At 39.1% G+C, this 24,622-nt stretch overlaps 1 protein-coding gene across 11 annotated transcripts in view; it reads left to right on the top strand.

Moving 5' to 3' along the window:
- ZEB1 (zinc finger E-box binding homeobox 1) overlaps nucleotides 1–24,622 on the top strand; it is a 203,587-nt gene that overhangs the window by 49,740 nt on the left and 129,225 nt on the right. For 3 of the 11 annotated variants that reach the window (XM_067030540.1, XM_067030539.1, XM_067030538.1), the window contains one exon: nucleotides 5,776–5,918. The exons of the other annotated variants lie outside the window; for them this stretch is intronic. The gene's annotated coding sequence lies outside the window, so the exon portion shown is untranslated. The remainder of the gene's footprint in view (nucleotides 1–5,775; nucleotides 5,919–24,622) is intronic. 11 annotated transcript variants of the gene reach the window in all.

Raw genomic sequence — 24,622 nt, 5'->3', positions numbered from 1 at the left:
TGAAAGTAATAAATAACATATTTATTACTGCAATTTCTATAGAGAAGAAATTTCCCTCATAAACTGTGGCTTTTTCATTTCCCTGAAGTATTTCATCCTAGAAAGAAACCTGCTTCTTTCAATACCATCTCTTAAATACCTAGTTTACTATCCAAGAGTAACTTCAGGTATGAAGAGCACACAACACTGAAGTGCCCGTGTAATTATAGGATTTTTATAGAATAAAGATATTTCTTATTTGATTGTCATGAACGTTGTCAGTATTAGAACAACTTTATATAGTCAGCATATACAATGTTGATCATTTAGGAGTTGGGAACCTTTTCTCCTAAGTTCTACTTGGTTAAATATATTGCTTTCCACTCAGTAATGAGTGAAGAGTTGAACTTTAAGGAATAAGATGCTTCATTAAGTCAGCAAGCTGAACAGTATCACGGAGCAGAGTAGTAGCATATAGGTGGGTAGCATATAGGGGATGATTTAATATTGCTAGATTAATAAACATAAATTCAGGAGCAAAACAATTACCATTTTTATTATTTATTCAGCAACCACCACTAACTCCATTTTTATTTAATACTGTTAATGAACAAGATAAAAAATAAAACAAATATTTCATTTTTAGATGATATGATTAAGAAAATCTATGGCAGTCAGCTTTAGAGCCATTTTTAGAAATGATAGAAATAAAGTTCTGGATATACTATATCTTTATACCAGCTGAAAAAATAATGGAGAGAGACCCCACTCAGAACTGTAACAAAGTATAATACTTAACAATAAATTTGAGAAAGATGTTAGGTCTTTAGAAAGAAATTATTAAAACATTTGAGAACATTATAAGATTCAAATAAATGAAGAGAAACTGTTTCTGAATCTTGAGAATATTGGCAAATTATTTGACTATATGCAATTTATGGATTTCTAAGTTTACTTCTAACTTTGAAAATTTCTAGTGATTTATTTTATAGTGATTCTACACTGAGGGGAAGTCTCACCCTACTACATACCAGAAACTTTTCTAAAGCAGCAACAGTGCTAATGATGCGGGAATAGATGGGTAACCCAGATAGTAGAGGAGACTTTTCTGCTCCTTGGAGATTTCAACAGAAATTTTCCTTGAACCCCTGACTTCCTGGTCAGTGAGAGTTAAGAGAAATACCCTTCATCCTATAACTTATGCAAATCCCTGTCCCTCACTTAACGGCCTCCTGTTTCTGGCTTCTCTGGCCACCCTGTTTTTTTGCCAGTGTCAATACAGGTATGAAATCAGCCGCTTCTACTAGTTTTTAAAAATTTAGCATTTTGTCGGTTTAGAAACTGAGTAGGTGCTATAATCAGCAAATTTTTTCTTAGTCTTTGAGCAAAACATCACCATCGACACCCTCACCCCACTTCTATTCACACACTTTACTAAATTAATACAATTGCCTTCTTAAGACGAATTCTGAAAAGTAAACTTTTTTTCCTGTCTTGTAAAACATGGATTACTGGAGTGTTATGAGGAGTCCAAAATTAGTCTCATCTACTTACAACAGCTTAATATTCTTCCCTATAGGAGAGGCCACTTAAACGATATTCATTCACCGGTATTAGATAGTGGTATAGCAGCAGAAGTGATAAGACAAAAAAAAGACTTTCATCCATATTTCATACCACCGTAGGAATTTTTTAAAACGTAGCATAGAAAATGCTTTTACATCTCATATTTGAAGCATTAGTAGAACTCAGCAAGGTAAAGATACACCTGAATATTAAAAATGTTTGTCAGACTAAAATATTGTAATTCAAAGGATCACTGAAGATTGTGGAAATATCTAAATCAGAAGTTACAAAGGAAGTGATAATAGCTGTGGCAGTTTTATATTATTGCAGAATATGCAAATTTAGACTTCAAGATTCTAATGTATGAGAAAAAGTATGACAGATGAAGAATATGAAAATAAATAAATATGAGTAATAAGGAAATAGGGGAAATATTTACCCATGCACTTACCAAAAAACTTTGGTAAGTTGAGCAGTAAATTTGAGCAAATTATGACTTAGAGATACAGGTTTTTCATTGTATTAAAGGGGCTAACTTTCTTAAGAGAAATCTAATCTTGGCAAGATAAGCAGTGATACCAAACTCTTCTGGGAAGTGATAACAGGCATATTTGCTCAGAGTCACAGTAATGTTTAGATAATTCACTAGGAGGAATTTAGGAAATACATATTGTGCTAATTATATATAGAGAAGGGTACCCAATTTAGAGGCTAATTATAGAACATCAGTGTAAATATGTTATCTTTAAATGGTTAGTTTTGAACACTCTAGAATGACTGTCCAGTAGAACTTTTTGTGTGGATGAAAATATCCTGTCATTTGCTCTAATATCATAGCTGTTAGCTACACATGGCTACTGAGTACTTGAAGTGTAGCTGGGGCACCTGAGGCACTGAATTTTTAATTTTATTTAACAACATTTAAATTTAAATACTCATGTGGGGCTAGTGGCCACATTACTGGGCATTGCAGTTCTAGAAATGTGGAGAAATGTTAGGTGTAAGTGAAAATAAACTAGTAAGTTTATATGCCATGATTACAAGTGTGTTATATACCTATATGTACATATGGAAAGTGATATCCACAGTTAAAATATTTGTGCTAGGTTTGAAGGAAATGGGTGATTTTTTTTAAATGCTAATTAGAAGATAAGTGAAAATAATGCAGCACTCCGCACTGTGCTGTTCAGTATGGTAGCCACCAGCCCGATGTGGCAGTTTAAATACAAATTAATTTAAATTAAGTAAAATTAAAAATTCAGTCACTCGGTCACACTGGTACATTTCAGGTAGCCACACGTGGCTAATGCTTCCGTTTGGACAGCGGATACAGAACATCAACCACTGCAGAACATTCTGTTGTAAGTGCTGCAGAGGGAACTGATGGGAGGGATGTACTGGAACCAGCCCTTTATAACTGATCAGTCGATTTCGAAGGGCACGAATGAGTGAGAACTGGAAATTCGAGCCAGTAAAAAAGTATAAGGGATAGTATCAGAAGACACTACTTTTTTTTTTTTTTTTTTTTTTTTTTTTTGTGCTACGTGGGCCTCTCACTGTTGTGGCCTCTCCTGTTGCGGAGCACAGGCTCCGGACATGCAGGCTCAGCGGCCACGGCTCACGGGCCCAGCCACTCCACAGCACGTGGGATCCTCCCGGACCAGGGCACGGACCCGCGTCCCCTGCATCGGCAGGCAGACTCTCAACCACTGCGCCACTGGGAAAGCCTCGAGAAGACACTGTTTTCTAACCCAGATCAGCATTCTGTGAAGTGTGGGCAGTGGATTAGTGATGGCTATACTGTCCACGACTAACTGCGTCCTCTCAGTTTCAGTACTTGCCTAGAACCTTTCACAGCAGTGTCATGCTTCTGTGTCATCCAAGCACATCACCTGTTTTATCTCATTGGAGGAAGCTGCCTGGAAAGCCCCATGTGGTCCGAGCTGAGTAATAACTGTGCACAGTAGGCCGTGAGCATGGGTCCAGAAACCGTTCTCCACTATGTGAAACGCTGGTCAGGGTGAAAAAGAGAAAGCAGATTGCTTAGGGCGATTGTGCAAGAAACTTAATCACTTGTTACTGTAGCTTAATAATCTCTACGTGCAAGTGAAATCAGAATTGAACACTAAATCTCTGTATGTGGTCAGCTTAGACTTCATCCCTCCTGCCAGTGGAAATGAGGCAAAAGATCCATTACCCACTAGTGGGAACCAGGATTTTAAAGGAGATCCTAGGCAGTGCCTCTGTCTGGGGAACTGATTTCCTCTTTTTACCCTCCTGGGCCTGCGGATTCAACCAGGTAGCGGAATCTTTTTCTTTCAGCAAAATTTCCAACTTTGTATTTTCCTTTACCCCTTTTAAGCTCTTTTTGACAGATTACACTTAGTTCTTCGTAGCTGTTTTCACCCCTCTCCTCCAAAGTTAGTTTCAGAGGTTTTTCAAGGTGCCTAAGTAGGAATATTGTTCTAAATTAAGTGAGCTTCTAAAGTTTTGTTCTAAAATTTCTTCCTTATTTTCACATTTAATCCTGATTCCCTGATATGAGATATTAAATTGAATTCTTTGTGAAATACGAAAAGCTCTTTACTACTATAATTAAGGCATAATCTGTCAGCTAAAACATTGTCTTACTGATACGGGGTCAGCATCGACCCTAGATTTCCTGCCTGTCTTCTGTGACTGTGGTTTTGGCCGTACATTAAATGGTTGCCTGTGCTCGAAGATGAGATGCCCATGTGCACCGTCCCATGTGTTTTGAGGACTGGTTCTACATTTGTGGAATTTGGGGTCAAATGAAATCAAGTATTTTGTAATAGTTTGTTCTTCTAGTGGCCTTGCATTTTGTACTTAAAAAACATATACATGTTGTTCCTTTATCAATAGGATTGTTGTATCTGTTATTGATTTCAGCATTTCTTCTTTTTCTCCCTAATTTATCAAATTTGGAAAGAGTCGTTAAAACTTGATTTCTTTGATTTCTTTCAGAAATCAATCTCTGTTCTTAGTACTAGTCTGTAAGTTATAGGAAAGCAAATAAACAAATAGTATTCAGCACTTCCTGTTTAAATTTTCTTTTTTGAGATTGAAGAAAATGTACGTATTTACTTAAAATACATATGAAAATCATACTGATAGAATGGCATCTTCTGATTTCAGTTTTTAAATTACGGTAATGATTTACTTAAGCATAATTATGCATATAGATAACGGTATTATCACTTGCTTTATGTAGACCCTACTCTTAAGAGGATGAAAAATAATTAATACTAAAGTATTAAAAAGGCATGTTTCCTTTTCTCTATATTAATATTCTTATGTTTGACATTTAGTTATATATTTTGAAGGTACAGTGTGTGATTTCCTGACCTTAACAAGGTATTCCATTCCTTTTCAGGAATTTGGGTTGAAATAATATATTTATAGCATTGTCTCATAAACATTTTAAGGTATAGCATTTTTAAAACGTTATATTCTCAAGTTACTTGATGTGTGATTAGGGGTTGATATTGTTAGTATTTTTAAGTAACGTGTTCAAATTCCTTGGAACATTTGTAGGCTTCTAAGTGTTTCATTCTGTATAAGTTTCGACCTTGAGAATATTGACTAATTGGTTAATACTCTTTCTACTTCTCAGATTCTTTTTAGTGCTTAGTATGTGCCAGGAGCTGTTTAAGGCTCTGCAGATAATCTGTGTAAGAAGAAAGCGCACCCAACATGCTTTTCCCCCCGGAGCTCACACTTAGTAGATTGCTTCATACATGATTATGTGGCATTTAACTCAAAGGGCTATACCTACTTTTCTGTGAATTGTTAGGAAATGCATGTCGTTAAAGAGAGATAGAGGCAGGACAAAATTGCTGTTTGCTCTTTTTAACTCATTGCTTTTCAGTGAGTTTAGCTTTCCTGATTTTTTTTTAGTGGCATTTACAACTATAATCATTTGGCAACCCAGAGTTTTTCTGTATTTTTCTCAACTTCCAACTGTTAGTTCAGTGCAGAGGTAGAAGTTGAAGTAGTCACTTAAGGTTTGGAGTTTAAAGAGGAATGTTTGAAACAGGCAGTATTCTTTAGGGAAGATACTTTGTGTGAAAGAAGACAATATGGCTTTAGGAAGACTCATGATTGTATCTAATTTATTTCTTCAGAGCCTACCATTTGTATTCTAGATACGTAAACCTGAACCACATGGCATGGTCTCAGTGTAATATTTGACTCTTCTCTCCTCTTCAGGAAAATCTTAAACTTCCATCACCAGAAGACTAAAAAGAGGTCCCTCCTGCACCAGGAGAGCGCTGCGGGTCTTTTTCAGTGTTCTTGGAGGTGTGGGCGGTGAGCCCTTGGTCCCTTTCTGTCAGCCTCCTTGTTCTCTAAAGGTAAGCTCCGAGTAGCAAGTGCACGCTCAGGGCCAGGCTCCGTGCGGGACTGGGTTTGGAATGCTCCATGGTGGCTTGGAGACCATTGCTTCCCTCGTAGAAGAGCGCATAGGCAGAACCTGTGGGCGGGACACCCACACCCATCAGGAAGAGATGCTTCTCCTTGTTGAGAAGTCCACATGTCCTAGAGATGTGCGGGTGTTTTTTTGTTTTGCTTTTTAAAAATTCCAGTTATAGTAAAACTTGTCTTCCACTTCAGTCTGCATGTAAATCAGTTTAATAACTACCACAGTTGATCCTTCATCAGAAACTTTTCTTGGACATATTAAGATTTGCATTCAAGAATTTTGACACAAGGACAGCATTTAAGCAGTCTGGTGACTTAATAGCTTAAATTGATATAACCAGCTTTGAAGAATTGCTTTTCATGCTCTTCTTGAAGCTTACCTTTACTTCAGAGAAAGTCCCTCAAACCATTATTAAATCTCTGTTAAGCTTCAGAAAGTATGAAGGCAAACGTCTTCTTAATCTTTAATAGGTATATGGTCATAAAATTTATGTCGGATCCTGATTGACCACCAGGAGACCAAATGTCTATGGAACATTTCAGATTATAATCACCAGGAGACTTGTATTGTCAGTGAAGACTTAAAGTGCTGATGAAGAAATTAAGTCCGTCCATATCCAATTTTATTCATCTTTTATTAAAACTCTTAAAGTGATCTTGGAAACTTTAAAAGATGCGAAATTTTTATGAACTGTTAAACTTGGGAGAAATCTGATTTTTGTCTGGTAACCCTATCTTTGGTTTACGATAATTTTACTTTCTTTTCAAAGCAGTTGTTTTTCCTATATTTGTATAATAAAAGATATTAAGAAGGAAAAGTACACTTGTGTTTGCTGTTAGAATGAGTAAAAATACCACTGAGACCTTTTATGAAAAAACCTTGAGAACCAGTTTTTTTGTATATTATACAGTTGAGGAGTTGGAACCAGTCTTGCTTATTATAACTGCAGGCAACTTTAAAAGATTTCAGTCTCCAAAGTGGATATGATATAGGTTATATTAGTGAAAAATGTAGATTACGAAGTATTTGGAAATAATCTCTCTATATAATTTTCTTGGAATTTTTAATTTGTGAGAGCATGTTGAATATTTTTAACCTTTATAACAGCATGGAACAGAATAGACAAATGTATTAACTCTCTGGGCCAGTTGAGAAAAAAATTTGAATTGAAAGTCAAACCTCCTGAAAATGTAAGGTGGGGTATAAAAGTAAACAGATTATTATTTCTTACCTAAGCTAAAGCTTTTTGATAACTGAAACTTCTTTAATCTAAAAAGGCCCCCTCCCCCATCCCATCTTTCTTAAAATGAGCTTTATCTTACTATAGTATTGGCAACACACTTTTTTAAATAGAAAAATTTATTTCATCGTTCTAGAACCAGTGGTGTAATATCACATCATTTACATAGCATGAATATAAAAAATGGGGACCTTTGGGTCTTCCCTTCAGTATCTAGAGCATCATAAATAAGATCTTTTCCCAATAATTCTTATTAATAACTATATCATCTTAATTTGTATTAGACAACAAAATAAATGATTGTTCTATGATTCTGATAATACGTAGGAGTGGAAACCCAACATGAGAGTGCTGAGAGATTCTTCCACTGGACCTGAGATCCAGGAGATTTTATTTTTATACCTACCTGCACATACTTAATCATACATGGCACGCACATACGAGGGCTTATCTCTTCTTTTGACTTACATAGGCCTTATCAAAGACCAAGTTTCTGATTTGTCTCTCCCTAGTATTTGGATGCCATGTTTTGTTTTTGTTTTTAAAGCATAATAGCCAATCCATGGGAACAGCCCCTGCTAGAAGTTTTGTTTCCTTGGTATAATCATGTTCCCTACCTACTCTAAGAGCAGGACAGAAGTGAGAGAGGCAGCCCTATGTTTACCAATATTGATTTTTTTTAGAGAAAGAACAGCAAGGAAGTTCTAGACCAGTCGTCTCCTTGGAGCCATGCAGCCCAGCAGTATCCAGTAAAAATGTAATGCAAGCCACAAATACAAGCTACATGTGTAATTTTAAGGGTTTCTTTTTTCTTTGTAGCCACATGAAACAAGTAAAAAGAAACAGGCAAAATTACTTTTAATTATATTTTATTTAATCTAATACATCTAAAATATTTCAACATATAATTAGTACAGAAATTTATGAGATGTTTTACCTTTTTCAATACTAAGCGTTCAAAATCTGGTGTGAATTTTACAGTTACAGAACATTTCATGTTGGACTAGCCACAGTTCGAGTGCTCCATAGCCACACGTGGCTTGTGGCCACCGTATTGGTACAGATCTAGACTGAGAGTGGAGGGCCCATTCTAGCTTCATCCATGCTGATGTCCGTGGTTACCCTGTGAGCTCCCCTGGGTTAAGAGTGTCCAGATTTAGCAGAAGACAGGGGAAAAAAAAATTCAGGATGCCCAGCATAATTTGAATTTCAGATTAATAAAAAATAATTTAGTGTAATTATGTCCCATGCTATATTTAGTATATACTAAGAAAAAAATATTTATCTGAAATGCACATTTAAGTGGGTGTCATGTATTTTATCTGGCAATCCTACCCTGGTTTCACTGAGTGGAAGACATCAGGCTGCCTACAAACGTGCAGGACTAGAGGATAGAGAATCTTTTCCTCTGTGGAGAAGTTTTACAGCCCTCCAAAAATCAGTATGCAACCCGGAACTATTTGTAGCCCTTTTCTTCCTAATTCTCTAAGATGTTTAAGAGACAAAAGAGGGGCGTATATGACAGGGACTCAGTCCTTATATAGTTAAACATTTAAAATCTAAAGTATCACATTAAGCTGTAAGGTTTATTAAATTTTATAAATTGAATGATTAGTTGCTTGAGTTTATAAAAGGGAACTTGTCTAGCAGCACATTACTAGTATCAGACCGTATGAAAAACAATTCACCCTGGGTGATAATCTCAGCAGTTTTCAGGGTCCTGGCTGTTTTGAGTTACTTTATTACCATTGGTTTCCACTGCAGCTGTCACGTAACTCTAAAGTTGGCAAGCATTAACACAAAAGTCTAGGTTGCTAAATGCCAAGGTGAAAGTCTTTAAGCCCCTGTGATGCTCTGCTCTGGAGCTGACCAGTAGATCCCAACCTGGTCAAAACCAGTCAGCTCTTATACCGCTTTCATTCGCTCCCCCTCAGGGCTGCTTTCACATAGGAACAGCTTCCCGTTCTTACTCTTCACCAATTTTTAGTGTTCATATTTTAGTGCCATTTTTGAAGCATGTAACAACCTCTCTGGCGGCTCCATCCCCCTTAAGCTGTGGAGAAGAGACCATTCATAATTCGTGTTCTCTGAGGACAGTAATTACACGAGCTCCACACTCCCTCTGTGGGGGGCACCTGCTTCCCAGGGTGAGTGACTAGGTGACATCTCCACTTCATTCCCAGCCAGGCAGAGAGAGCCACTGCCAGTGCAGTCTGGCACTTTAGCAGTTGGGTGTAAGCCATGGCGCATTCCAAATCCATTCACGCTTAGGAGAATGTACCCAAGAGTGTGGATGTGTTTAAAATTACTGCATTTCCTTCAGAGAACAAGAATTACAGGTAAGTTTTCTTCTTTTTTTTCTGGCAGTGATCCAATAATTATTTTTAAATAAGAAATTTAAGGATCTGAAAGTGTATTCCCTTTCCCTCAAATCAGTCACCTAAAAGATCTCAAATATAGCCTATGTTATGTAATATTTTTCTTCCTCGCTCTAAGAAGGAGTTGAACGTGGTGATGGGGAGGGTTGGAAGGAGACAGCTTACTGTCATTTGAAAGCTGTGAATGTCACACATTTCCATGTCTAGAAATACCCTAGCTTTACATAAGACTCTTACTTCACCTAGCTTCTAATGTCTAAAGTATGAATTATTTTGTCAAATTAGCACCTGCATCTATATATAGATAAGGCGTTCAGCCTTTCCAAGCTAATATCTTTAACAGCAGTGAGTAAATTAATGAATTGTATTTGGGTTTTCACATTCTCAAGACTGACATTCTTTTGTTTAAAGACTTTAACCTTATTTCTGAAACCAAAATTTCAAGCTACAAAATACCTTAAATACAACCTAGCTCCCTTTTTACCAAGTGGTATTTGGATGAGCTTCAGAGAGGCTGTGAACACCCTGAAATTATAATCAAATTTTGTATGTATGTGTTTTTTGCTGGGAAGAATGTCCGTATTTTTCATCATATTCTTGAAGGGTTTTTGTAACAAAAAATTTGGTTAACAAACACTGATCTGGACTAACATTATCACTTCACTGATAAACTGGGGTTCAAAAAATATATTACTTGGCTTCATTCATTTGAAACTTAATACGCATAAAAACTAAAGTTTATTTCTAAGAAACACTGTACTTATTTTTAGAAGGAAAAAGCTTTAACTTGAATTAATTAAACTTGAGAAATGCCAGCCTAAATGGGAGCATTTAGCTGGCCAATAGTTCCTTCTGTTCCCCTCTTTGACTGCAGTCTGTACCCGTCGTCATGTGAAAACGACTCCTCAGTAAAGTACCTATGAGGCTGTGTGGTAGATTCCTGAAGATCGAGTAAAGAAAAAATGAATTAATCTATCATTTAAATCCTATTTTTCTCTTTTCAAATCCTCCTTTCAAAAAGGGTTAAAACTCAAAAAAAAAAAAAGAATGTTATTTTCAGATTATTTTTAAAAACCAGTTAATTGCCTTAAGAAACATCACACTTTGCATTGTTGGTACCCCCTTCTGGTTCTGAACCCTGGTTAAAGACATTCTGTAGCAGACTGTGTATGCTTCAAGTTGTGGTTCAGTGATAGAGTATTTTAAGGTTATTCTTTTTATTGTAAGATGCTTTTAACTAGCACGACATTGTAAATCAACCATACTCCAATAAGATTTAAAAATATTACAGTAGTACTTTGGAAATGATAAGTAAGGCCTGTATTAATTAAGGAAACTAATACTTCTTTCTCAAAATAAAGGAAGTATCATTTTCTTTTTCTTTTACTGGGACCGGCCAGTAAAGTCTGCCTAATTCAAGATTTAATGAAGTTAATGAATTTTAATGAACTGAATATTAGAATAAAAAGAAACTTGAGGGATGGTACACAGAAAGCAATTATTTCCCAAAAGGAATAGAAAAAAGGAAGACAACTTAGGCTAGTACCTGTATTTTTTATTTAAATTTAATTATACTTAAAGATTCTAAAATTTGTAGCATAAAGCTCATTATAGAAAGTGGCATTGATTTCCAAAATGACCGTTTTGTTTTGTTTTGTTTTGTTCTCTCCTTTGGGCGTTAGCACTCAAGGCGATTATCACTTATGCTCTCGGCCTTTATAGCCAGTAACCTTTTCAGAGAGCCAGAATGTGTTTTTTCCCAGAAAGAACAGTTTGTGAATCAGTAGGCCACCTATGTTACTTGCCATGGGTAATTATAACAAATAAGGAGTTAAATTTTTACTTTTCATCCAACAAATCATTTTGTGTTTAAAGTAGAAAAGCTCAGATTCTTCTTAGGAACATTTGCAAATATTTATAGGGTTTTTTAAAGTTGAGATAGATATTAAATATTCTCTTTGCATTCAAAGAAACTGAAACAATTGACCTACTCAGTCAGTTCGCTCAGTGGTGGAGTCTTGGTTTTCATAGCAGGTTAAAAATAATCAGCATCTGAATGCAGACAGTAAAAGCTTATTTATGATCAATTCTATTCCAGAAGTTTATTACCATGGATTGTATTTAAAAAAGAAATTGTGAATAAACTTAAGAACTGTATTAAAAGTGGCTTCTCTCTGTGTGCCCACGTGCACGGCTTACATCTTTGCTGTGTATAAACAATTTAGCATTTAACTCTTAATTCATTTAAGTTCCTGTATCGAAAACTCCTTTAGCAATTTCACTGTTTATACTGCAGTTCATGGACTGAAACTTTGCCACCACTACCTACCACGTTCTTGTATGGGAACTAAATAAACGTATTCAACCTGTTATCACATATATAACGAACTAATTGAATGGAGTGGGAAATAAAACACATTCCCTGCCCTCAGAGAATTTACAGTCTCCTACAGATTTGTGGTGGAGCCGTACAGAGGGAAGCAGTGCATCTCGGGTCAGAGAAGACTTACCGGCAAAGATGAAATTGTAGCTGAAGCTGAGCATGATTAGGAGTTAGTCAAACAAAATGGGAAGGCAGAATAAGCATATGTGAAAGCCATGAAGGAAGACAGAGCCAACACATTTAAGACAGAGACTTACAGAGAGAGGGGAAGGTGAAATATATTTCAGGTCATTATTAGGTATTAGATATTAGATTTGGGGCTTTAGCTAAGAGCAGCCGGAAGACATTGAACATCATGTTAGTATTTTTTTTCTAAAACTTTTAATTAAAGCCTAATACACATCTAGAAGAGTGAGCCTATCCTAAGTATATAGATCCATGAATCGTCACAAACTGATACACGTAGGTGACCATTGCCCAGGTGAAGAAACAAGTCCCGTCTCACCTTTCCTTTCTGGTCAGGGCTGCCCCCGCTCATGTCCCCCAAGGAGACCTCTGGCCAATCTTCTTTAAAGTATTTTTTTTTTTCTATTTATTTATTTTTGGCTGCATCGGGTCTTCGTTGCTGTGCACAGGCTTTTCTCTAGTTGCGGTGAGCGGGGGCTCTTCCTTGCGGTACACGGGCTTCTCGTTGCGGTGGCTTCTCTTGTTGCGGAGCACGGGTTCTAGGCACGCAGGCTTCAGTAGTTGTGGCTCGCGGGCTCAGTACTTGTGGCTCGTGGGTTCTAGAGCAGAGGCTCAGGAGTTGTGGCGCACGGGCTTAGTTGCTCCGCGGCACGTGGGATCCTCCCGGACCAGGGCTCGAACCCGTGTCCCCTGCATTGGCAGGCGGATTCTTCACCACTGTGCCACCAGGGAAGCCCCCCACCTTCTTCTTCTTATGTTATAGAAACGGGAGCATCCCCTCTGCACTCATTTCAAAGAAGGAAGCCAGACACAGCATTACGATTACAAGAGTCATCCATGCTGTTGAGCGTAGGTGCTGGTCATTCTCACGGCCCTGTAACGTTCCGTCACAGGGATTACGGATGTACCACAGGACCGGCGCTTTTCTGAGACTGCCACATCTGCCCTACGAAGGATAGAAACATGTGACGTTGTAAGCTTCCCAGTCAGTTTGGGTTTGCACTAGTGTGGTGACAGTGAGGGTGAGGAGAAGTGGGCGTCTTAGAGATTTAAGAGTCAGAATTTATAGGCCATGGGGCTTAATTAGATGAGGAGATGAAGAATACAGAGACACCAAGGGTAGCTCATGGGTTTCTGACTTGGGCAGAAATGGATGGTGGTCCTTTTATTAAGCCCTAACACTTGAGGGGAATGGATCGTTGTTTGAGTTTTAGTGATAGAGGGGGATAATTCATTCAGTATCCAGTCTGTGTGAGGTACTGTGGACAGGTCTGCTTTACACAACAAAATGCCGGTTGATTAACTGAATGAATGCGTGACTTTACATTCATTCATAACAGTGTGGTAACAAGGAGCTCTTCTGCATAGGGAATGTTGTAAATCTTGTCTTTCTTCACTTCTATATCTCATCAAATAATCTTTCTAAGTGTTTGTAGGAGTGATTTTGTCACATCTTATAAAACTCCCCCCCTGAAATAGTGCTAATTTCATATGCAAGCAGACTTACCCTTTCTTATATATGTGATATGAAAGGCATTGTAATGCCTTCATGCTGTGTGTGTGTGTGTGTGTGTGTGTGTGTGTGTGTGTGTTAGGATTTTTTAAATTTTTATTGAATATAGTTGATTTACAATGTTGTATTAGTTTCAGGTGTACAGCAAGGTGATTCAGTTATACATACATATATATATTCTTTTTTTTACATTCTCTTCCATTATAGGTTATTATAAGATATTGAGTAGAGCTCCCTGTGCTATACAGTAGGTCCTTGTTGCTTATCTGGTTTATGTATAGTAGTGTGTGTATGTTAATCCCAAACTCCTAATTTATCCCTCCCCATCATGTTTCCCCTTTGGTAACCATAAGTTTGTTTTTGAAATCTGTGAGTCTATTTCTGTTTTGTAAATAAGTTCATTTATATCATTTTTAAAGTTAGATTCCACATATGAGTGATATCATATGATATTTGTCTTTGTCTGACTTACTTCACTTAGTCTGATAATCTGTAGGTCCATCCATATTGCTACAAATGGCATTATTTCATCCTTTTTTATGGCTGAGTAGTATTCCATTGTATATATGTGCCACATCTTCTTTATCCATTCATCTGTCGATGGACATTTAGGTTGCTTCCATGTCCCGGCTATTGTACATAGTGCTGCAATGAACATTGGGGCTCATGTATCTTTTCAAAGTATGATTTTCTCTGGATATGTGCCCAGGAGATGGATTGCTGGGTCATATGGCAGCTCTATTTTTAGTTTTTTAAGGAACCTCCATACTGTTCTCCATAGTGGCTGCACCAACTTACATTCCCACCAGCAGTGCAGGAGGGTTCCCTTTTCTCTGTACCCTCTCCAGCACTTATTATTTGTAGACTAACTAACTGGTGTGAGGTGATACCTCATTGCAGTTTTGGTTTGCATTTCTCTAATAATTCTCATCACATCAGCAGTGATGTTGAGCATCTTTTCATGTGCCTTTTGGCCATCTGTATTGTTCATTGGAAAATTGTCTTTTTAGATCTTCTGCCCACTTTTGGATTGGGTTGTTGGTTTTTGGTGTTGAGCTGCATGAGCTGTTTGTGTATTTTGGAGTTTAAATTAGGTTTCTGTCGTAATTTTTTTTTTTTAGTTAGCACAATAAGCACGCCTTAAAGTGCGTTTATTTCTGTGAAATGATTAACCTATTTACTTGGCAAGACTTAACATGACTGAAATAAATGTTCATTAAATTTTGGGAGGGCAAAGGAAAGAAAGATGAGAATGAGGTGAAACCTGCAGCCTGAGCACAGAGCCCGGCAGCAGCCGTGGGAAAGACGCTGGTTGTCAGAGCGCGGGACGAGAGAGCCTGGTTGCAACAGCGTGGGATGCCAAAGGGTGGGTAGGAATTGTGAGCAAGGAGCTTGGCCTGCTTTACAGTGCTGCCGGGACTGGGTGTGCCCTTGGGAGATTTTACCGGAAGAGGACTAATAGGTATAGCACTGAGAATGGAATCCCAAGTAGACGTGGCCATTTACCCCTGTTACACCAATCAGGATTCACTGCTGTATCTAGACCATAAAGTTTGAACTAAAATCAAGGCAGTTTATCATGTCAGTGAAAAAAATACCTAAGCAATCATGATCACGATTTTCAGTTAATAGAGTTTTACCCAGCTTTGGGCTCTATCACTTAGTAGATGGTACTGTTTTTAAAATTAACACTCCATTTCATTTCATGGGTTTTTTTTTTCCTTCAAAGTTTTGCCTGTAATCGACATTGACATAGTGAAATCAGACCAGTACTTTCAGAAGCCACTGAAGTTAACTAGTTTGTTTAACATATACTTATGAAATATATATCACGTTTTACAACAGTGTTATAGCTGAAGGCGATGATGCCAAGAAGTGTTTCTGCCTTTGTTACTAGTGCTCTAGTTGGGAAACTCAGAACATACAGAAATAGTGAGCTGATGCAAATTTTTATAGGATTAACTGATTGAATGGTGTTGAAGAAGCAGTGAATCCAGGGGGAAAAAATTTGGGGCTATGGTATCAGAAGAAATGATGGATGTGGTAGAATTCATTTTGGGTCTTGATGGGTAAGTCGTATTTGAATTGCTCAATAAGTCAGCAGACATAACAACAGGGATTCTTGATTTTTAGATTATCTGTAAGTATAATTTTACTTTACTTGTCATCAATTAATTACTTAGGTTTTACTTGTTATCATATGTTATTCAGATTTTATCTGTGAAATTAACTGAAGGAACAAAGTGATTACACTTTCTAAGTTCAGAGGATCTTCCCCCGGGATCTGTGGATTGGCTTCCGTGAGTCTGGGTCGCTCTGAAATGAAAGCAGAAGCTTAGATGTATATCTTTGCTGGAGGAAGACTCGTTGACTTTATCAGAGTCTTAAAGGGTCTGACAATCCAGAAGACGTTAATAAAAACAGCTCTTCCTCTCCTGACTTAAAATGTTTTAAATCGAACACCTGACTTCCGTCTCCTGCATCGTTCATTTTTCCTTCACTACTAGATACTTTCCATCAACATACAAATAATGCTGTTCTTTTCTCCCACCTTAAAAATAATTCCTGTTCGCAATATTGCCTTCAGTCACTGCCCAGGGTCCCTTCATGTGCAGCTAAGCTCCCTGAAAGAGTTGCCCGCGCGGTGGGAATTCAGCTCGTATAGCCTCCGTCGCCCCTTCAGAACCGGCCTTCTCGCTCACCCCCGTGGTGGGCTTCGCGGCCCTCAGCTCGCGTAACCTGGCAGCAGCGCTGACCGCGTCTTCATCAGGCTTCCAGGTGCTGCGCTCACCTCTCTGGCCTCTGTTTCAGTCTCCTTTGCTGGGTCCTTCTCTCCTCTCCAACCTCTAAACTGGGAATGCATCAGCACTTGGAGTTCGGACCTCTTTTCTCTTGACACGTATGCCCTTGGTGACCTCACCCAGCCCCATGGTTTTAGATGAGCATCTGTTTGCTCATGAGCAGAAGTCGTTTTCGGGGCTCAGAACGTACCGCGGTAAAGCCGACCCGCGGTCTCCGCCCTCACCGCGTGCTCCTGAGCTTTCCGAGTCTCAGTAAGTAGCAGTGTGGGTTTTCCGGTCAGCCTTGCCGCCATCTCCGATTCCTAGCTTTCTTTCATCGCACGTCCGATCATTCCCCAAATGTCTGTCCCCGGCCTGTTGTCCGTGCCCTTAAAACTATCCGGAATCCCGGCGCAGATCACCATTTCCACTGCTTCGTCCCGGATCCAGGTACCCTTCACGTCTTGCCTGCATTACTGCAGAAGCCGCCTCCAGCGGGTCTGCCTCTTGCTGCCTGTGGTTGACTTCAGTCTGTTCTTAACACAGCACGTAGAGTACTTACGCTAAAATATGTCATATTATGTCACCACCTGGCTGAAAATCCTCCACTGACTGCTCATCTCAAACAGAAGAAAAGCTAGAAACGCGGTGGATCGCCTGCCAGGCTCCTCCTCTAGGCGCCTGCTGATCCCGAGACCTCACCGCCTGTTCGCCCTCCCGCACTCGGCTCTAGTCACCCTGGTTCTCTGCTCGTCTGGGAACGCGCAGGCAAGTTCTTGCTTCAGAGGATTTGCCCCGGCTCTTCTCTCTGCCTGCAAATCTCTCTCCCTGTTACCTGTGGCTCGTTCCCTCGTCAGCTGGGGATTTTTACTGAAACGGCAGCTTAGGCTTTCCTTAGCCGCTCCGTGTAAAAGTGCGGATCCTTGCCGTGCCCATTCTTCTTGCTCCTTCACGGCTCTTTCCTTGTGAGCCCTGCCACCGGCGACCATCCCGTAGATCTGACTTTCCGCACAGAATGTAAAGGCAAGGATTTTGTTTGCTTTGTTCACTGCTTTGTCCTCAGCACGTAGAAGTTCAGGGCCTGGTTCATGTTATACGCTGCTCGGTCAATATTGGCTAAACGAATGCATGCCGTTTAAAAAATAGCCTCCAAATTAAAAGTAGTTCAGAGGTGATTTAATAAACACTCAAGGGCCTCCCTGGTAGCGCAGTGGTTGAGAGTCTGCCTGCTAATGCAGGGGACGCGGGTTCGAGCCCTGGTCTGGGAGGATCCCACATGCCGCAGAGCAACTAGGCCCGTGAGCCACAACTACGGAGCCTGCGCGTCCGGAGCCTGTGCTCCGCAACGAGAGGCCACGATAGTGAGAGGCCCGCGCACACTGCAACTGGAGAAAGCCCTCTCCCAGAAACGAAGACCCAACACAGCAAAAATCAGTAAATTAATTAATAAACTCCTACCCCCAACATCATAAAAATAAACACTCAAGCATTTCAATAAACAACATGCATAGAACCTAAGGTATTAGAAATATGACTGTATATACTGATATTATAACATATGTAGAGCTTGCTTGTTTGAACAGATCCTTGGTTTTGACCATTTACTTTTTCAATTTTATAAGTGTAGAATACTAAAAAAATATTATTTGAAATTACATATGATCATTATTTGAGTGTGCTACAACGTGAAATTTTTTTTAAAGAATCTTTTTTTTTTTCAAACATCTTTATTGGAGTATAACTGTTTTACAATAGTGTGTTAGTTTTTTCTTTACAACAAAGTTAATCAGTTATACATATACATATGTTCCCATATCTCTTCCCTCTTGCGTCACCCTCTCTCCCACCCTCCCTATCCCACCCCTCTAGGTGGTCACAAAGCACAGAGGTGATCTCCCTGTGCTATGCGGCAGCTTCCCACTAGCTATCTAATTTACATTTGATAGTGTGCATATGTCCCTGCCACTCTCTCACTTCGTCACAGCTTATCCTTCCCCCTCCCCATATCCTCAAGTCCATGCTCTAGTAGGTCTGTGTTTTATTCCCATCCTACCACTAATCTCTTCATGAGTTTTCCTTAGAGTCCATATATATGTGTTAGCATACGGTATTTGTTTTTCTCCTTCTGACTTACTTCACTCTGTATGACAGACTCCAGGCCCATCCACCTCATTACAAATAACTCAGTTTCATTTCTTTTTATGGCTGAGTAATATTCCATTGTATATATACGACACATCTTCTTTATCCATTCATCTGTTGATGGACACTTAGGTTGCTTCCATGTCCTGGCTATCGTAAATAGAGCTGCAATGAACATTTTGGTACATGACTCTTTTTGAATTATGGTTTTCTCAGGATATATGCCCAGTAGTGGGATTGCTGGGTTGTATGGTAGTTCTATTTGTAGTGTTTTAAGGAACCCCCATACTGTTCCCCATAGTGGCTGTATCAATTTACATTCCCACCAACAGTGCAAGAGGGTTCCCTTTTCTCCACACCCTCTCCGGCATTTATTGTTTCTAGAGTTTTTGATGATGGCCAATCTGACCATTGTGAGATGACATCTCATTGTAGTTTTGATTTGCATTTCTCTAATGATTAATGATGTTGAGCATTCTTTCATGTGTTTGTTGGCAATCTGTGTATCTTCTTTGGGGAAATGTCTGTTTAGTTCTTCTGCCCATTTTTGGACTGGGTTGTTTGTTATTTTGTTATTGAGCTGCATGAGTTGCTTATAAATTTTGGAGATTAATCCTTTGTCAGTTGCTTCATTTGCAAATATTTTCTCCCATTCTGAGGGTTGTCTTTTGATCTTGTTTATGGTCTCCTTTGCTGTGCAAAAGCTTTTAAGTTTCATTAGGTCCCATTTGTTTATTTTTGTTTTTATTTCCATTTCTCTAGGAGGTGGGTCAAAAAGGATCTTGCTGTGATTGATGTCATAGAGTGTTCTGCCTATGTTTTCCTCTAAGAGTTTGATAGTGTCTGGCCTTACATTTAGGTCTTTAACCCGTTTTGAGTTTATTTCTGTGTGTGGTGTTACAGAGTGTTCTAATTTCATACTTTTACAGGTAGCTGTCCTGTTTCCCCAGCACCACTTATTGAAGAGGCTGTCTTTTCTCCACTGTATATCCTTCCTTCCTTTATCAAAGATAAGGTGACCATATGTGTGTGGGTTTATCTCTGGGCTTTCTATTCTGTTCCATTGATCTATATTTCTATTTTTGTGCCACTACTATACTGTCTTGATTACTGTAGCCTTGTAGTATAGTCTGAAGTCAGGGAGCCTGATTCCTCCAGCTCCATTTTTCGTTCTCAAGATTGCTTTGGCTATTCGGAGTCTTTTGTGTTTCCATACAAATTGTGAAATATTTTGTTCTACTTCTGTAAAAAATGCCAGTGGTAGTTTGATAGGGATAGCATTGAATCTGTAGATTGCTTTGGGTAGTAGAGTCATTTTCACAATGTTGATTCTTCCAATCGAAGAACATGGTATATTTCTCCACCTATTAGTATCATCTTTAATTTCTTTCATCAGTGTCTTGTAGTTTTCTGCATACAAGTCTTTTGTCTCCTTAGGTAGGTTTATTCCTAGATATGTTATCCTTTTTGTTGCAGTGGTAAATGGGAGTGTTTTCTTAATTTCACTCTCAGATTTTTCATCATTAGTGTATAAGAATGCCAGAGATTTCTGTGCATTAATTTTGTATCCTGCAACTTTACCAAATTCATTGATTAGCTCTAGTAGTTTTCTGGTAGCATCCTTAGGATTCTCTATGTATAGTATCATGTCATCTGCAAACAGTGACAGCTTTACTTCTTCTTTTCCTATTTGGATTCCTTTTATTTCTTTTTCTTCTCTGATTGCTGTGCCTAGAACTTCCAAAACTATGTTGAATAAGAGTGGTGAGAGTGGGCAACCTTGCCTTGTTCCTGATCTTAGTGGAAATGGTTTCAGTTTTTCACCATTGAGAACTATGCTGGCTGTGGGTTTGTCATATATGGCCTTTATTATGTTGAGGAAAGTTCCCTGTATGCCTACTTTCTGCAGGGTTTTTATCATAAATGGGTGTTGAATTTTGTCAAAAGCTTTCTCTGCATCTATGGAGATGATTATATGGTTTTTCTCCTTCAGTTTGTTGATATGGTGTATCACGTTGATTGATTTGCGTATATTGAAGAATCCTTGCATTCCTGGGATAAACCCCACTTGATCATGGTGTATGATCCTTTTAATGTGCTGTTGGATTCTGTTTGCTAGTATTTTGTTGAGGATTTTTCCATCTATGTTCATCAGTGATATTGGCCTGTAGTTTTCTTTCTTTGTAACATCTTTGTCTGGTTTTGGTATCAGGGTGATGGTGGCCTCATAGAATGAGTTTGGGAGTGTTCCTCCCTCTGCTATCTTTTGGAAGAGTTTGAGAAGGATAGGTGTTAGCTCTTCTCTAAATGTTTGATAGAGTTCGCCTGTGAAGCCATCTGGTCCTGGGCTTTTGTTTGTTGGAAGATTTTGAATCACAGTTTCAATTTCAGTGCTTGTAATTGGTCTGTTCATATTTTCTATTCCTTCCTGGTTCAGTCTCGGCAGGTTGTGCATTTCTAAGAATTTGTCCATTTCTTCCAGGTTGTCCATTTTATTGGCATACAGTTGCTTGTAGTAATCTCTAATAATCTTTTGTATTTCTGCAGTGTCAGTTGTTGCATCTCCTTTTTCATTTCTAATTCCATTGATTTGAGTCTTTTCCCTTTTATTCTTGATGAGTCTGGCTAATGGTTTATCAATTTTATTTATCTTCTCAAAGAACCAGCTTTTACTTTTATTGATCTTTGCTATTGTTTCCTTCATTTCTTTTTCATTTATTTCTGACCTGATCTTTATGATTTCTTTCCTTCTGCTAACTTTGGGGTAGTTTTGTTCTTCTTTCTCTAATTGCTTTAGGTGCAAGGTTAGGTTGTTTATTCGAGATGTTTCCTGTTTCTTAAGGTATGATTGTATTGCTGTAAACTTCCCTCTTAGAACTGCTTTTGCTGCATCCCATAGGTTTTGGGTCGTCGTGTCTCCATTGTCATTTGTTTCTAAGTATTTTTTGATTTCCTCTTTGATTTCTCCAGTGATCACTTCGTTATTAAGTAGTGTATTGTTTAGCCTCCATGTGTTTGTATTTTTTACAGATCTTTTCCTGTAATTGATATCTAGTCTCATAGCGTTGTGGTCGGAAAAGATACTTGATACGATTTCAATTTTCTTAAATTTGCCAAGGCTAGATTTGTGACCCAATATATGATCGATCCTGGAGAATGTTCCATGAGCACTTGAGAAAAATGTGTATTCTGTTGTTTTTGGATGGAATGTCCGATAAATATCAATTAAGTTCATCTTGTGTAATGTATCATTTAAAGCTTGTGTTTCCTTATTTATTTTCATTTTGGATGACCTGTCCATTGGTGAAAGTGGGGTGTTAAAGTCCCCTACTGTGATTGTGTTACTGTCGATTTCCCCTTTTAAGGCTGTTAGTATTTGCCTTATGTATTGAGGTGCTCCTATGTTGGGTGCATAAATATTTACAATTGTTATATCTTCTTCTTGGATCGATCCCTTGATCATTATGTAGTGTCCTTCTTTGTCTCTTGTAATAGACTTTATTTTAAAGTCTGTTTTGTCTGATAGGAGAATTGCTACTCCAGCTTTCTTCTGATTTCCATTTTCATGGAATATCTTTTTCCATCCCCTTACTTGCAGTCTGTATGTGTCCCTAGGTTTGAAGTGGGTCTCTTGTAGACAGCATATATATGGGTCTTGTTTTTGTATCCATTCAGCCAGTCTGTGTCTTTTGGTGGGAGCATTTAATCCATTTACATTTAAGGTAATTATCGATATGTATGTTCCTATTACCATTTACTTAAGCGTTTCGGGTTGTTCTTGCAGGTCTTTTCCTTCTCTTGTGGTTCTTGCCTAGAGAAGTTCCTTTAGCATTTGTTGTAGAGCTGGTTTGGTGGTGCTGAACTCTCTCAGCTTTTGCTTGTCTGTAAAGGTTTTAATTTCTCCATCAAATCTGAATGAGATCCTTGCTGGGTAGAGTAATCTTGGTTGTAGGTTTTTTTCCTTCATCACTTTAAATATGTCCTGCCACTCCCTCTGGCTTGTAGAGTTTCTGCTGAAAGATCAGATGTTAACCTTATGGGGATTCCCTTGTGTGTTATTTGTTGTTTTTCCCTTGCTGCTTTTAATATGTTTTCTTTGTATTTAATTTTTGACAGTTTGATTATTATGTGTCTTGGCGTGTTTATCCTTGGGTTTATCCTGTATGGGACTCTCTGTGCTTCCTGGACTTGATTGACTATTTCCTTTCCTGTATTAGGGAAGTTTTCAACTATAATCTCTTCAAATATTTTCTCAGTCCCTTTCTTTTTCTCTTCTTCTTCTGGGACCCCTAGAATTCGAATGTTGGTGTGTTTAATGTTGTCCCAGAGGTCTCTGAGACTGTCCTCAGTTCTTTTCATTCTTTTTTCCTTATTCTGCTCTGCAGTAGTTATTTCCACTGTTTTATCTTCCAGGTCAATTATCTGTTCTTCTGCCTCAGTTATTCTGCTATTGATCCCTTCTAGAGTATTTTTAATTTTATTTATTGTGTTGTTCATCATAGCTTGTTGCCTCTTTAGTTCTTCTAGGTCCTTGTTAAATGTTTCTTGCATTTTCTCTATTCTGTTTCCAAGATTCTGAATCATCTTTACTGTCGTTATTCTGAATTCTTTTTCTGGTAGACTGTCTATTTCCTCTTCATTTGTTAGGTCTGGTGTGTTTTTATCTTGCTCCTTCATCTGCTGTGTGGTTTTCTGTCTTCTCATTTCGCTTATCTTACTGTGTTTGGGGTCTCCTTTTTGCAGGCTGCAGGTTCATAGTTCCCGTTGTTTTTGGTGGCTGTCCCCCAGTGGCTGAGTTTGGTTCAGTGGGTTGAGTAGGTTTCCTGGTTGGGGGGACTAGTGCCTGTGTTCTGGTGGATGAGGCTGGATCTTGTCTTTCTGGTGGGCAGGTCCACGTCTGGTGGTGTGTTTGGGGATGTTGGTAGCCTTATTATGATTTTAGGCAGCCTCTCTGCTAATGGATGGGGCTGTAGACCTGTCTTGCTCTTTGTTGGGGATAGGGTGTCCAGCACTGTTCATTGCTGGTCCTTGAGTGAAGCTGGGTCTTGGTGTTGAGATGGAGATCTCTGGGAGATTTTCGCCATTTGATATTGTGTGGAGCTGGGAGGTCTCTTGTGGACCAGTGTCCTGAGGTTGGTTCTCCCACCTCAGAAACACAGCCCTGGTACCTGGTTGGAGTGCCAAGAGCCTTTAATCCACACGGCTCAAAATAAAAGGGAGAAAAAATAGAAAGGAAAGAAAAGGAAGGAAGGAAGGAAGAAAGGAAAGGAGGAAGGAAGAAAGGAAGGGAGGAAGGAAGGAAGGAAGGAAGAAATGAAGGAAGAAAGCAAGAAAGGAAGGAAGAGAGGAAGGAAGGGAGGAAAGAAGGGAGGAAGGAAGAAAGGAGGGAAGAAAGGGAGAAGACAAAATAAAGTAGGATAAAGTATAGTTATTAAAATAAAAAATAATTATTAAGAAAAAATTCTATTAAAAAAAAACAGAAAAACGGGTCAGTCTAACCCTAGGACAAATGGTGCAAGCAAAGCTATACAGGCAAAATCTCACACAGCAGCACACACATACACACTCACAAAAAGAAAAAAGGGGAAAATAATAGTATATCTTGCTCCCAAAGTCCACCTCCTCAACTTGGGATGATTCATTGTCTATTCAGGTTTTCCACAGATGCAGGGCACTTCAAGTTGATTGTGGAGCTTTAATCCGCTGCTTCTGAGGCTGCTGGGAGAGACCACCCCCTCTCCTCTTTATTCTCACAGCTCCTGGGGTTCAGCTTTGGACTTGGTCCCGCCTCTGCGTGTAGGTCATCCGAGGGCGTCTGCCCTTCGCTCAGACAGGACGGGGTTAAAGGAGCAGCTGATTCGGGGGCTCCAGCTCACTCAGGCCAGGGGGAGGGAGGGGCACGGAGGCGGGGCGAGTCCGCGACGTCAGAGGCCGGCGTGACGCTGCACCGGCCCGAGGCGCACCGCGCGTTCTCCCGGGGAAGCTGTCCCTGGATCCCGGGACCCCGGCAGTGG

This window comes from Kogia breviceps, chromosome 3 (genome assembly GCF_026419965.1).
Source record: "Kogia breviceps isolate mKogBre1 chromosome 3, mKogBre1 haplotype 1, whole genome shotgun sequence".
Classification (NCBI taxonomy): domain Eukaryota; kingdom Metazoa; phylum Chordata; class Mammalia; order Artiodactyla; family Physeteridae; genus Kogia; species Kogia breviceps.
The sequence above is the reverse complement of the archived record's forward strand: the minus strand, read 5'-3'. Positions and strand labels throughout refer to the sequence as shown.